At 40.6% G+C, this 15,822-nt stretch overlaps 1 protein-coding gene across 4 annotated transcripts in view; it reads left to right on the forward strand.

Annotated features, from left to right (window-relative positions):
* Positions 1-15,822, forward strand: part of GRIA4 (glutamate ionotropic receptor AMPA type subunit 4) — a 293,893-nt gene that overhangs the window by 96,835 nt on the left and 181,236 nt on the right. The window lies entirely within an intron of this gene.

The raw sequence follows: 15,822 nt of genomic DNA on the forward strand, positions 1-15,822 counted from the left end.
AAAGACTGGGGACCCACAAAATCTACTAGCCTCCCATGCTCTGTTATGGCTGTTAGGGGTGGCATATTCCCCATAAGAAAATTCAGAAAAGCATATTGCTACCAAATTATTTTCACCATCATTTCACAACAGAAAACAAGCTTCACTGAGACAGTGATGCAGGGCCATCATATTACAGCGAATGAGTTAACCTAAGGAGACAGAGAAGAATTTTGCTCTCATTTTTAATGTGGTAGATCTGGAGACACATCACTGAAGTCAATGGAGTTATGAGATTTATACTGGTGTAACAGAGAGGAGAGAGCACTGGCACACCTTAGTCTCCTCCCATTCCTTGCCCGAGGCACATAACAGGCTAGTCTTCTGTAAGTTTCCTTTGCTGCAGTCTCATTTCCATTGCTGGGTTTAGTGTGTGGGGATTGGTGGCCTATTAAATACAAGTGGGCAGATTAGCTAGTCTAATGGGCCTTTCTGGCCTTAAACTCAATGACCTTGATGTGCTTTGGTATTGTGGCCACACAGCTACTTCCCTCAGCTTCTTTTCATCTGGACAGTGTAATGTGAATATTTCAGGCCAAAGTAAACATAAGAGAATTTTTGAAATTGTGTAAAAAATAAATTCTATTCTTCCTGCTCTTCCCTCTTGACTTTCTCACATTAGATGAAAGTGGAACACAGCTGAAGACATTTTTGACATTTTCAACTCTGTTATTAGCTTTATGAAAATGTCTTGAATGTTAATAAAGCGCCCTGTACTGATAAATTGATTAATTGTAAATGTACTTAGAAACATAGAAATGCAAATTAGAAGGCATCTCAATAGGTCATCTAGTCCAGTGCTCTACCCTGAAATAGGACTAAATATTATCTAGACCATGCCTGATAGATATTTGTCTAATCTGTTCACAAAACCTCTCCTGAAGTATATTTCTCATCCTCCTAGGGAATTTATTCCAGTTCTCAACCACCCTGATGGTTCGGCAAGTTTTACTAATGTCTAATCTAAATCTCCATTGCTGCACTTTACACCCATTTCTACTTTTCCTGTCCTCAGTAGACTAGTAGAACAATTGGTCACCCTCTTAACAACTTTTTATATACAGGCAGTCCCCGAGTTACATACAAGATAGGGACTGTAGGTTTGTTCTTAAGTTGAATTTGTATGTAAGTCGGAACTGGCATCCAGATTCAGCTGCTGCTGAAACTGACCAGCGGCTCACTAAAGGAAGCCCGAGGCAGAATTGCTCTGCCCTGGGCTTCCTGGAATCAGCCGCTGATCAGTTTCAACAGCGGCTGAATCTGGACGCCTGGGACATAGCAGCTGGGGCGCTGCCAGGTAGGTCCCCGCAGCGCCGCACCTCAGCGCTGTGGGGACCAACCCGGCAGCGCCCCAGCTGCTCTGCCCCAGGCGTCCTGATTCAGCCGCTGCTGAAACTGACCAGCAGCGGCTGAATCAGGACGCCTGGGGCAGAGCAGCTGGGGTGCTGCCGGGTTGGTCCAGTAGCGCCGAGGAGTGGTGCTGCGGGACCAACCGGGCAGCGCCCCAGCTCTCTACCCCAGGCATTGCGAGAAAAGCCTGGTCTGCTTGGGGGGGAGAGCGCACTAGCTGCACCCTCCCCCCCCCCCAGCAGACCAGGGAGACGCGGGCAGCAGGACCGCTGAGACACGCCGCGGTCCTGCCCGCATCCTCTGCGGCTTTTCTCTGTGTCTCCCTGGTCTGCTGGGGGGAGGTCCCCCCAGCAGACCAGGGAGATGCGGAGTAGAGCCACGGAGGACACGGGCAGCGGGACTGGGGTGTGTCTGGGCGGTCCCACTGCCCGCGTCCTCCGAGGTTTTGCTCCCAGCAGATCAGGGGGACGCGGAGCAGCTTTTCTCGCCCCGGAGGACGCGGGCGGCGGGACCGAGGCGCGTGTGGGCAGTCCCGCCACCCGCGTCCTCCGAGGCGAGAAAAGCCCCGTTCGTAACTACGGATCCAACATAAGTCGGATCCGCGTAAGTCGGGGACTGCCTGTACATGAAGACAGTTATATCCTCCCTCGAGCTTCGCTATATAATATAAACCAATTTTTTCAATCTTTCCTTGTACATAATGTTTTCTAGCCTTTAATCACTTTTGTTGCTCTCCTCTGGATTTTTCCAGTTTATCCACATCCCTTCCAAAGTGTGATGCCCAGAACTGGACACAGTAATCCAGTTGAGGCTTATCAATGCCAAGTAGAGTGGAAGAATTGCTTCTTATGGCTTGCTGACCTGTTGACTCTCATAATACATTACAGAATAATGTTTTGCTTTTTTTACAATAGTATTATATTGTTGACTCATACATAATCTGTGATCTACTATAACTCCCAGACCCTTTGCTTCAATATTCCTCCCTAGGTGGTCATTTCCCATACTGTATTTGTGGTTATTCTTTCATAAGCGCAGTGCTTTACATTTGCCCTTACTAAATTTGACCCTATTTATTTCAGAGTATTTTTCAAGTTTTTCAGGATAATTTTGAATTCTAATCCTGCCTTGCAAAGCATAGACAATACCTCCCAGCTTGGTATCAGCTACAAACATTATGCATGTACTCTCTGTGCCTTTATCTAAATTATTTATGATGTTATTAACTAAAACTGAACCAAAGAGGGGTCCCTGTTGGACCATTCTTGTTATACCTTGTCATCTTGACAGTGAACTGTTGATAATTAATCTTTGAGTACAGATTTCCAACCTTTGTGCACCCACGTCATCTAGGCTATATTTTCCTTGTTTGCTACAGTATCAGAAACCTTACTAAGATCAAGGTATTATTGCTTCCCTCCATCCAGAAGCCATGTTACTCTGTCAAAGAAAGATATTAAGTTGTCATGACATGATTTAAAAACCAGTAGTCCTGTGGCACCTTCGAGACTAACAAAAATATATAGAGGATCATGAGCTTTCATGGGTAAAGCCCACTTCATCAAATGAGTTGTTTCTACTCCAACTCATCATGTACCACAATGCCCAGAAATACACCAACACTGTTTGCATAAATAACTTTGCATTCAGTAGTATCCTTTCAGATGTATTGAACAGGGTATCCCTGCCCCCTCTGTTCTCCTCAGTCCTCATGTCTGAAATAAATGACACCAATCTTTTTGCTCATGATTATCATTTAAACACTGAAATATTCAGTTAAGTCATTGACCTAAGATTTAATGGTAGTATTTGAACCTGATACATTGTCCCTGGCAGATCCTTAAGCCTTGCCAGATTTTCCTGAGGGATTAAAAGCTGAAACTTAAAAAGCTCATTTCAGAATGTATGGATCAAATTCCATCAAGGACATTTGGTTTGCATTGGGACAAGGGGGCGGACAGAATTGCCGGCCCTCTGGGCAAGGTGGGGAGAGACCCAACTCCGCTATTGTGAAACAGGAAGGGAAGAAGGGGCAGAGCTGGGGCAGCCAGCCCTCAGCACTGTCCAGACCAGCTCTTTGCACTGCCCAGAGAGTATCGCCTGTTGTTCCAGCAGTAGTTTAAACTGCCTAATGTGGCAGTGGTGTCTGGAAGCCTGGGCCCTTTTGAATTGCCAGGCTCTGGAGCAGTTGCCCCCCTGCCCCATTTCCATCAGTGAACCTGATTAAGGATCTGCCAGGGACAACGTATCAGATTCATCAAAGACTGTTATCTGCTCTTAATTACACTGATTTCAAGGGAGCTGCATGTATGTAACTGGTGAGAATCATCCTTGGTTTAAGATGCCAATATTTTCCATTATTCTAGGTTAGATAAATGGGATTTCTATTTCAAATCAGTCTAACAACTTTGAAACTTTTACATTTATTGAATCTGGAATATGTGTGAGTTGTTGCTTCCATATCTAACACAGCTGTTTAAAAAAGAAATGTATCAGTTGTAACTGTTTGCCTGTAGTTCATCAAGTAGCTAAACATACAGCAAGAAAGCCATCTATTTGAAAACAGAAGAACAGACTGTAGCTTTCTGATATCGCTGACCTGGTATGTCTCATGTTAGTTCTGCATCCCATCTGCTACATCCTATACAGAGCTGGGACATGAAAATCAATATGAGAAAGATATGTGTTTTATCAATGTGAGATATATGTGTATGACATAAACACTAACAGGAAGCAGGAAACACTACAGGAAATTGGTGCTGTGATTTCTTGACTGGTTACCAGCTGCACTTTGTTTAATAATCGTGTGGCCAGATCCTGCTCTTTTTTTTACACTGGAGTACATCTGAACTAATTCCATTGTACATCTGAACTAATTCCAGTGTAAATCTGAAATAATACAGTTGGATTCAATGAAGTAACTCCAGAGTAAGACCAGTGTAATTATGGGCTTCTTGTCTATGTTTGAGGCTTTTCTAGGCTATCAGTAAGCTTAGGTCAGGCAGTTGATAGATACATCCAGCACTGCAGCCATCCAAAGAGGGCTTGAAAAGAGTCAAACAAGGAAGCCAGCCACACATCCAAATGTGTATGCTTTAGAAAATTGTTTTAGTGTGGACATCTGAGTTCTGCAGCTGTGTACATAGTCTTTTATGTGGCAACAGGTGTTGGCTTCCATACTGAAGCACAGAGTGGTAGAAGACAAAGGCGAGCATAGTAGAGACTGCCAAGAACTAGAGGTAGTGCCAAGTTAATGCTGAATGTAAAATAAATACTTGTGACAATATATTTCTAAATGCATTTTTATTTAGAAAAAATCACGTCTCTCAAGAAGCATTATCTTCATAGGGATAGATGTTCAAAAATGATTATAAGGTATTATGCAGGCAGTTTTATAAATCAAGAAGAGTGCCTGGAAAAGCACAAGCATTGAAACTTAAAACTTACTATTTTGATATACTATTTAAAGAGCTCACCTTGATGTATTTTGAGCACAGTGTGTAAGCCAAATTTATCCCTGGTGTAACTTCAGTGCCTTCTCTGGAATTACAACAGGAATGAATGTGGATCATCTCAATTTGCTCAAACAGAGGCCCCTCGGTAATTAAAGTTGATTCATATTTGAATATGTAACTATGCAAATATATTTTGTTTGCTCTGTTCCATTTTAAAAAAGGATTTCTGTACTTATATACTTTTAAAGTGACTGAGTATTTACTTTAGTACTACAGATGCTACTTTTGCCTCTGTATAGAGAATTTCCTGAATTAGTAGTTTCAATTATTGGCACTAACACCTGCTTCTGATTCACAACTACAGTGAATATTTGAGGGCTCTATTATTTTTCAATGGAAAGGAAAGTTACCAAGAGATTCTTTTGGTTATAAATAAAAGCTGAAAATCCCTCTTTTGTAGTGCTGTCTTTATGGGATTTAATATTAATGCACATCTGGAGAGTGTAGGGAGGTTCCTTTGTGGCAAAGGACCTACATTTTCTTCCAACATCACTTGGAATTTGAATGGAAGGCAGAGCATTATTTGTGAGTGTGTAGAGCTAAGTGTTCTGAGTGGCAGTGCGGTAGCAAAGAGTGGTGATGTGAGGGAAATGTTCATGTAGCGTTAGCTGTAGTATATAGCTAAATCTATTGGGAATAGTTGCTGGGTGAACCAGCCCTGTAAGAGGGAATCAAGGTTCAGCCCTGTTCCCAGGATAGCTGAGAGTCCAGGGCATTTTGGAGTTTGTGGTCCTGAGCAACCATAGAAACTGGATGAGCTAAGCAGTTATGTATTGCAGAGACGTTGGTAGGAGAATAATTAATAGCAGCATGATATATTCACCAACAATACAGCACTTTCCTAGGAGCATAGAAGTGTATGTAGAAGAGGCACATTTTGGGTAAGGGGACAGAGAGGCTCTTGATACACTCCTCACTCCTGTGTAGCTGTTGGAAGATCTCTCAGAACCAGGCATTAAACAACTAGACTCAATTTCCCTAACTCTCACTCACTTCAAATAGTCTCAGAGGGATAGTCCTGTTAGTCTGTAACTTTAAAAGCAACAAGTAGTCCTAGAGACTTCTTAATACCACCTGGGGAAACAGTATGACAGAGCCAGACAAGTACTCAGAATTCAACCATTTCAAAACAGGTCCAACAAGGAAAAATAACAGAACACCACTGGTCGTAACCTACAGCCCCCAGCTTAAATCCCTCCAGTGCATCATTGACAATCTACAACCTATCCTGGAAAATGATGCCTTACTCTCACAGACCTTGGGAGACAGATAACAGACAGACAACGCCCCCAACCTGAAGCAAATCCTTTCCAGCAGCCATAAATCACACCTCAGATACACTCACCCAGGAACCTAACCTTGTAACAAACCCCGTTGCCAACTGTGTCCACACATCTATACAAGGGACGCCATCACAGGTCCTAACCGCATGAGCCACAACATCAGGGGCTCATACAACTGTACATCCTCTAAGGTGATATATGCTAGCAAGTGCCAGCAGTTCCCTCTTCTATGTATATTGGTCAAATGGGAATCTCTGCAACAAAGGATAAATGGATACAAATCAGAAATCAGAAATGGTAACACACATAAACCTATAGGGAAACATTTTAACCTACCTGGTCACTGAATCATGGATTTAACAGTTGCCTTTCTTCCGCAAAAGAATTTCACCACCCAATTACAGAGAGAGACTGCAGAACTGGAATTCATTTGCAAATTTGATACTGTTACCCTGGGGTTGAATAGAGACATTAACTGGTTAACACACTACAAAGCCAATTTCCCCTGCCTCCAACATCAAAAGCTATGAATAGGACACATCCAGCCCACTTAATTAGCTTCATTAACATGAGCCCTACAATGGACAAGTACTTCTTTTACTGTTATATTCAATTCAGATTCTATTATTTCCACTCCAACTCATCTGATGAAGTGGGTCTTACCCACAAAAGCTCATTTCAAACAGTATTTAATCACATAACCCATCACACAATTGGGTTAAGAAAAGAATTAGATAAATTCATAATATTTGGTCCATCAATGGCTATTAGTCAAAATGGTCAGGGATGCAACCTATACTCTGAGGTTACGTCTACACTACTGATTTCTGCCAGAAGAGGCAATACAAATGAAGTGCTGATTAGCATTTTGTCATACTTCATTCACATAGTCTCCTCTGATACCTTTTGCACAAGAGGTTTTTGTGCAAAAACAGGCAGTGTAGAAGTGTCCATTTTGCGCAAAAACCCCTTTTTGTGCAAGGTCCTTATCCCTCTCCTGGATCGGAGGAGATTATGTGAATGATCAGCGCTTCATTTGCATTTCCTCTTCTGGCAGAAAACTGTAGTGTAGACAAAGCCTCAGTGTTCTTAGCTTCTGAAATCAAGAAGCTGGGAGTGGACGACAAGGGATGGATCACTCAATGATGGCTTCTCTTCTGTTCATTCCCTCTGAACACCTGGCATTGGACACTGTCAGAAGACAAATACTGACCTACATGGCCATTGGTCTGACTCAGTGTGACTGTTCTTAAATTCTTCTGCCATAAATCTAACAATAATTTAAATTTGTAATTACCAAGATTTGAGACGCTCCCTTTGATGAGGTGGGGCGGAGGGAGAGCTACTATTGCTCTGAGAAGTAATTAAGTTCAGTGAAAATTTAGGCTGAATATTAAGACAGTAATCAGAAATGTTTGTGGAATAGTATCCTGATAAAAGAGATTGAAGTACTATTGCTTCAGACTTAAAACTGAAATGGACTAAAACAAAAAGTACATTGCATTGTCAGGGAGACATATGGAATGATATACTAGGTCCTATTCTATAACTTACTTCTGTGATTCTATGAAGTAAAGCTTCCTTTTGGTTAATGCTGCTTTGCATTCTGTCTTTCCATTATTTCTCTTCTCAGAGATGTTGGTTTAGGGGTTTTGTAAATTCACTAGGAATTCGCATGAAGGCATCAGAACCAGAGACTATACAGCTGATTTAATGGAAAAAGCCACTAAGGAAGATAGCTTTAACGATGAGTCTATTTCATACAATGGTAAAAAACTGAAATGGGAAATTAAAAAGAAAAGAAAGATGTCAAAAATAGCAAAGGGTAGTAATTTTAAAAAGATATGGGAGTTAAAGGAGAAAAATGTACAAAGAGAGAAAAAAGTAAAAGGGAAAGAAAATATTGTGGGGGAGAGGAAATGAATGTAAAAACTAGTTTTGGCAGCAGGAAAAGGAAGCAAAGTTGAGGAGAAAGTTGAATAAAATAGATATAAAGTTAAAGTAGAAGCTACTAAAAACAAATTATAAGGAATCTTTGAGTATGTGCAACTAAGAATAGATTTTTTCATGTTCTTTATATGAGTTCTTAAAAACTAAGAAATGTGATTGGTTGTTCATGAAATAATTTGATTTAGGTTAATGAAATTAAACAATATACTGGTGTCAGACTGTTTAAAAATCATGACTAAGTTTGTATTGGTTTATTAAATGTATTACTTTATGGAAAGCAAATTATTCCTTCATTTTAATGGGATGCTTCTAAGAAATCAGATCTGCTGGTAGAAGAAGTAAGTTTTTATATTTGTGTCTAAAATTAAAGCTTGCTATTTCCTAATAGAAGTACTCATTCACAACTGCTAATGTTATGATTTAATATTTTCTGTTGGATTATTTTAAAAGCTTAACCTACAGCTTAGAATAATTGCTGGGGGAGAATATTATGTATCCTGGACAGGTAGTTACTGATAATGCAATCCTCACATGGCTTCTGGTAACTAATCTCTAAGGGTATGTCTACACTAGCCCTCTAATTTGAACGAGGGAGACTAATGTAGGCATTCGAAGTTGCAAATCAAGCCTGGGATTTGAATATCTTGCGCTTGATTTGCATCTTCCTGGCTGGTCGCCATTTTTGAAATTTACAAGTCCGGACTAACTGACTGCATCAACACGCGGCAGGGACCCAGTAGTTCGAATTAAAGCCCTAGTTTGAACTACCTTTTAAACCTCATTCCAGGAGGAATAACAGGTAGTTCGAATTAGGGCTTTAATTCGAACTACCAGGTCCCTGCTGCATGTAGACGTGGTCAGTTAGTCCGGACTTGTAAATTTCAAAAAATGGCAACCGGGCAGGAAGATGCAAATCAAGCACGGGATATTTAAATCCCGGCCTTGATTTGCAACTTCGAATGCCTACATTAGCCTCCCTAGTTCAAACTAGGGGGCTAGTGTAGACATACCCTAACAATTTTGGCTACTTGCTCACTTTACCAACAAAAATACTGTTACTCAAAATGGCAAACCAATGTTTGCAACTGTGGGTAATAGTGGTAACAACTACACATTTACATAGATACATGTAACATAAAAGCTGCACCTATCCGCCACAATCTGAACATCATCACATAAAGCCTACTCCTGCTTTCCTCGGTTGGAATCTCCTTCTACCTGTGAATTGTATAACTGTGTCCTACTTTTCTTCCTATTCTTAGAAGTGGTGTAATAGCATCAAAAGTGTGTTGGTTTGTGCTAATGTATATACAAGAGCTTTCTTCAGTCGTCTCGCGTTGTCCTGACCTTTGCATATCAAATGTAACAGACTTTGTGTCTCTGTGACTTCAGGTCCTGTGTTTTTTTCCCCACCTTACCTTCAAAAATGTGGGAAAGTGGGAGAACAGTTACTTTTCTATTAACTATTCCTTTGAAGTGCAAGACATTGTGATATCATAGACAGAGCCAGAAGCACTGTTTTTGTGACAACTGTGTTTTTTAACAACTGGAGAAAGGGGAAAATAATCTCCCTGCTTTTCTGTTATTTTGGCAGATATATAGTGGGCTAATGTGACATACCAGAAAAAAATATTGCTGTTGGAAGGCTGCAGTGTAGTATTTCAGAGAAGCGTACAGAGTTACATAAGTTACAGAGTTCCTAGTCAGTCTTTTATCGAAGTGCTTATGTGACAGCTGCCATCTTGGGCAACATCAGAGCTAAGTATGAGAATCTTCATAGTTTGAGCTAAAAAGCCTGGCTTCTCAAGTTGTAATGGATCCATATCACTCATGGATTGGGTACAAAGGAAGCCACATAACAATCAGAAGGTGGCATACTGAGTCCAACAAAGACAGTCCATCCCAAGCTGCTGAGGCAGTTCAGGTCAAAATGGACTCTAGCATACATACAGTGGCTTCCTATTAGGGCCTGTGTACCAGAGGTTAAACCAAAGTCCTCCAGAATTAAACACTAAGGCTGTGTCTACATTGGCATCCCTTTCCGGAAAAGGGATGCTAATGAGACGAGTCGCAATTGCAAATCCACGGGGGATTTAAATATCCCCCACGGCATTTGCATTTACATGGCTGCCGCTTTTTTCCGGCTTGGGGATAAGCCGGAGAAAAGCACCAGTCTAGACGCGATTCTCCAGAAAATAAGCTGGAAAAAAGCCAGAAAAAAAGTAGGAATAAGAAATCCTCCGGAAAAGGGCTTATTTTCCGCAGAATCGCGTCTAGACTGGCGCTTTTCTCCGGCTTATCACCCAAGCCGGAAAAAGCGTCAGCCATGTAAATGAAAATGCCGCGGGGGATATTTAAATCCCCCGCAGATTTGCAATTGTGACTCGTCTCATTAGCATCCCTTTTCCGGAAAGGGATGCCAATGTAGACACAGCCTAACATTTTAACCTATAGAGAAAAAAACACTCCAACATTAGTAAGATAAGAAAATAGGAAAAAAGGGAACTGTTTCTCCTACTAAAATAATGGGGTAACATATCAGGAAAAATTCAATAAGTATATGAATATACAAATGTCCATTCTGTGGTATTCTATCTACAGGCAGTCCCCGAGTTACGCAGATCCGACTTACGTCAGATCTGCAGTTACGTATGGGGCTTTTCTCGCCCCGGAAGACGCGAGCGGCGGGATGCCCAGATGCAGGGGACCTACCCGGCAGTGCCCCAGCTGCTCTGTCCCAGGCGTTCAAATTTAGCCTCTGTTGAAAGTGACCAGCGGCTGATTCCAGGAAGCCCAGGGCAGAGCAACTCTGCCTCGGGCTTCCTGTAGTCAGCCGCTGGTCAGTTTCAGCAGCAGCTGAATCTGGACGCCAGTTCCGACTTACATACAAATTCAACTTAAGAACAAACCTACAGTCCCTATCTTGTACGTAACCCGGGGACTGCTTGTACATTACGAAGCAGAGGTGTTTGTAACTGTTTTAAATGTACTAATAAACTACATCTGTAAATATGAAAAAGTTCCTACAGTATAAGTATTGCAACTGTGTACTTCAAGGTTACTAACTCTATAATAATTGAAATAACACTGTGCCTAATCTTAAAATAAAAGCCTATCAACCTTCAAAGCATTAACTGAAAATTCTTAAGTAATCAAAATAATTCATACATGATCTAAACATTGGGCAACAGATGGATGCAGGTGTTGCTTGGAAGACCAAATATATTTCCTATTGGACAAGATGCCAATTAATTATTTTCCTTAAGATGAGGAAATCTTTTCTCTGAAGTATTTCTCCAAAAAATTAAGGTGATACCTGTATATAGGTTTTTATATCTTACCTCTGGTAACTTTTCATCTACCCTCTCAATTTGTCTTGACCAAGAAACTTATGGTTTCTTCTCTGATTTCTTCATCCAAATATGTCAGATATGAAAATGCTAAACGATATGCCCTTGTTCAAACACAAGTTACTGAGCTGGAAGCAAGAGTCATGATGAAATTCATAGTATGAGTTATGCAGACATTCAGAAGAGCTTATCATAATGGTCCTTTCTAGACAAAAAATATATCAATATATGAAATAACCTCAAACACAACTCACATCAATCTCCCTCCTCAACTCAAAACTATCATTTGTCCCCACTAAACTTTGAACATGAACTCTCTTGCTTCTTCTAGATCTCCTATCCTTTAGGTTCCCATTTCCACCTCTGCATCCCTGACAATGTGCCCCACTGTAACAACTCCCTCTTTCCTGAAATATTCATCTTCTTCTCACTTGAGAATTGTAAGTCCATTAGACCATCCCAGATCCCAGCTGGCTGGTCTCTAATATGTTCACAATGCCGCTGCACACTTTTTCCACACTTGCATAATTTAATCATCCTTAATTAACGCCATGGTCTCAGCATTCACTTTAGGACACAGTTCTCCCTCTTTTTAAAACTTCCATGTAATTGTTCCAGCTTACTTAATGGGTCTGAGCTCTGTGTAATTCCCTCTCTGATAATTTAGCATTGGCCTTTTCTGACCACTGATTCACTGTTGCATCTTATGGTGCAAGAGATTATTTCTTAGCATCTCCTGATATCTAGAAAAAACTTTTTATGTCTCTCTGTTTCACAAACTTTCCATATGTTTCCACATATCCAAAGATTGTATTGCATTTAATGGCCTATCATTCATTCCTTGTCACACATTTTGCTTTTCCTCCAGCAAAGTTCCAGTAGGCCTGATTTATTTTGTAGCCCTTACGCAGTATTTGAGAACCCCAGAGCATCCTATTTGCTTCTATTTTTATTTCTACCCTTCATGGCTGCCTTACATTAAGGTTTGTAGCTTGAAAGAACTTTCAGAAATAAAGAATGTGACTCTTCAAATTTTTAAGACTGTAGTTTCCCAAAAATGTGTGTAGTGGAAGGTATGAGTTGTTCTGTATCTAGCATGAAAAAATATCAATATTTGTTCTAATATAATAACTATGAGTGAAATTAGAAATATGTGCAAGAGAGAAATAAATAATTCACTGAATTATTTTGTTTAAGCAGATATAGAAAGATACATTTATATCTTGATTTTCTCCTTGATTTCTGTTTAAAAACTACAGTTGTTTCCTATGGCCATGATAGCATGTCAGTCAAAAGAAAAACTGGTCCAGTTCTATAGGTTCTTTTTACAAGCACACTGTCAAAACACCATACAAAAGAAGTAATAGGAAATGAATAGAAGTGCAGTATTTAGTCTGCTCTGAAAGTTACAAAAGATTGAATTCACAGAGAGTTAAAAAGCTGAATTACAGAATCTCCCCTCCCACAAGACACACACTTCCAGTATGACCACTGCACAGCTGTTACACTGAGTGTTATCCAATCAGACACAGGCAGTGCTTTTTTCTTTTGCTTGGATAATTTTAAATTCCTTTCATAGGAAGTAGAATACAAGCAGGGAAGGTGTTTTTTTTTAACGGCTATCTTAGAAATGAATCAACAAACAACAGTACATCTGTGCATTAACAATGCTAGGAACCAGTGTACTTTATTTACACAACTCTTCTTGACATATTTGGCAATTGGTGTGTCTAACTAGATTGTAAGATTGCTGAAAAATATTATTGGTATACTCTGTTCTGGTTCAAAATACACATTAAATCTCATGTGCCAGACCCTCAGCTAACATAACTCTGTTGAATTCAAAGGATGCATGCCCTTTTACACCAGATGAAAGTGTAACCCCAAGTGTCAATCTGAAAAGTAACATACAATAATTCAATGATTATTTTAGAAATGTATTAATTTAAGCAGCGTTGGCAAATGTGTTAGGGCAATACAAAAATGCAGTTAATGGAAGTGAATTCAGTCAGAATTGCAAAGAACAGTTTAATTAACAGATCCTCAGCTGATGTGAATCAGTATAACTCTGAGAATGGAACTAAGCATCAGATGAGGATCAGTCCAAGTTGTAGCTGTGTAACCTCATTTTAACTTTCATACACCATGGATTGGATTCTGTGATTTACCCTTACTAAGGCAAACATCCCTTTAAAAAAATAGAGTAAAGTTTAAACCCAAATCCTCCCATGGCTGATAAATCCACATGTACTCAGGGGAGTCCTCATTTTCAGAGGTGGATCTCATTTCAGCTTTCAGTTCACTTTAACTGATTTGTCTGATTTTAAGGCTTTAGAGAATTGGCCTTATTGATCACTGTTTGCTTTTTATAGGGTTATAGAGTATAGGGATAATTATGCAGCCAGGTATCAGAGGGGTAGCTGTGTTAGTCTGAATCTGCAAAAGTGACGAGGAGTCCTGTGGCACCTTATAGACTAACAGATTTATTGGAGCATAAGCTTTCGTGGGCAAAGACCCACTTCATCAGATGCAAGGCAGGATACTCTTAGCTAAGAGCTGGATACTCTGGTGTCTGAGACACTTCACATTTCTATTGTAAAAGGTGGGAAAATTGTACCACCAATAGTGTGAGGAAATGTTGACCACTGTTCTTTAGTGATATTGCCATTCTAGGCTTTTCCCTTTGTACTGCAGGGGGAGGGAGGGGAGGGAAGGGAAGGGAGAGAGAGGCCAGGAAGCCTGGTGGGGTGGCAGGATGAGTGGTGGCGAAAGAGGGGAGCCAGCCAGAAGGCCAGCAGCCAGGCCAGGGCTGGGGTAGGCCAGTGGCACAGGGTCCAGTAATGACCTCCCCTGGTCTGGCAAAATCCCTCATCTGGGACCAGTCAGGTCCCAAGTATGCCGGATCAGGAAGGTCCAACCTGTAGGAGAGAAAACAAAAGTTCTCATTTGCACTGATAAAAGCTCTTGGGGGTTTTACCTTAATTTGCCCATCCGTGATCTTGTATCTAGGCTTTAATATATACTGATAATAATGCTAGTTTCTTAGGCAACATTTTCATAAGTAGATCTCTCATGAAGTCCATGGCAGAGTGGGCCAGGTGTCCCACAACCTAGGGCAGTCCCCTAATTAGAGGACTGTCCTTCCTCTCAGAGCAGCAGGTAGCTGAGCGCCAGATAGCATCTTCTCTGATCTTGTGTAATTTACAGTTGCTGGAAATCTTCTTAATTAGTAACTAACATGGTTAAATGAAGCCAATGTGTCACTCAATCATTCTTCAAAGTCAACTTAGAAAATAGGCAGTTTCCTCAGTAAGTTCCATATGAAACCATCCTCTTCGACAGGGTAAATTCTTAGAAAGTGGACAGCATCACTGAGGGATGATTAGAGCAGCTGTAAGCCAACATAAAGGATTATTATTATTGTGTATTTGTAAAAGAATTGTAGTTAGCTCATCAGCTTTGTCGATACAAAATATCACTGCCAATGCCAAACACATAGACATGCATGAAAAGAACCATGGAGAGGATTATCCCTCTCTTTCATACACATATATTTGTGGAATACACGTACGTATGGGACTGTCTCCATTTTTTTCTCTTACTCTCTGAATATCCCTAGTTGTTAAACCAGTTGTCTCTCCTCTCTGCCTGACCTGTGAAAAAAGACATTTGTTATGTATATAGGGGCCAAACATCAACATATGACCTTCTTCCATTACCAAGTGCCAGCTTGTTTGTAGGTTTTTAACCAGTTACTTGACTGAGTTCTTTTCTTTGCTCCTGACAATCAGATGTGAAACACACTCCACCTCACCCCATTCCTAATCCCTAGGCAGCAGTCTTCACAGAGCCATTTGCTCATTTTTGTGCACCTTTGCAGCTATAATGACATTCTGCCCCAAGTTTCCCTTGCCAGTTTTTAAACATTCTGGCAAGTATAGAAACTTAATAACAAGGAATAAAACATCTCTAATATAATAACCCTAATACCCCTGTGTCCAGTTCTGCCATTATTATATCATTTTTCTCCTGTCCAGGATGCAAGAAAAAATACATATACTGCTAACAACAGAAAAGTGTGTTAAGGCAGACAGCACAGCTTATACAAAAACAAGGAGTCCTGGGGCACCTTAAAGACTAACAGATTTCTTTGGGCATAAGCTTCTATGGGTTGGAGCTCAGTTCACCAGATGCATGAGTCCACTTCATGCATCTGATAAGTGGGTTCTGGCCCAGGAAAGCTTATGCCCAAATAAATTTGTTAGTCCTTAAGGTGCCACAGGACTTCTTATTTTTGCTCAGACATTAAAATGGCAACCCCTCTGAAACATTTTA

The sequence above is a fragment of the Pelodiscus sinensis genome, chromosome 1 (genome assembly GCF_052426305.1).
Source record: "Pelodiscus sinensis isolate ZL-2025 chromosome 1, ASM5242630v1, whole genome shotgun sequence".
Taxonomy (NCBI): domain Eukaryota; kingdom Metazoa; phylum Chordata; order Testudines; family Trionychidae; genus Pelodiscus; species Pelodiscus sinensis.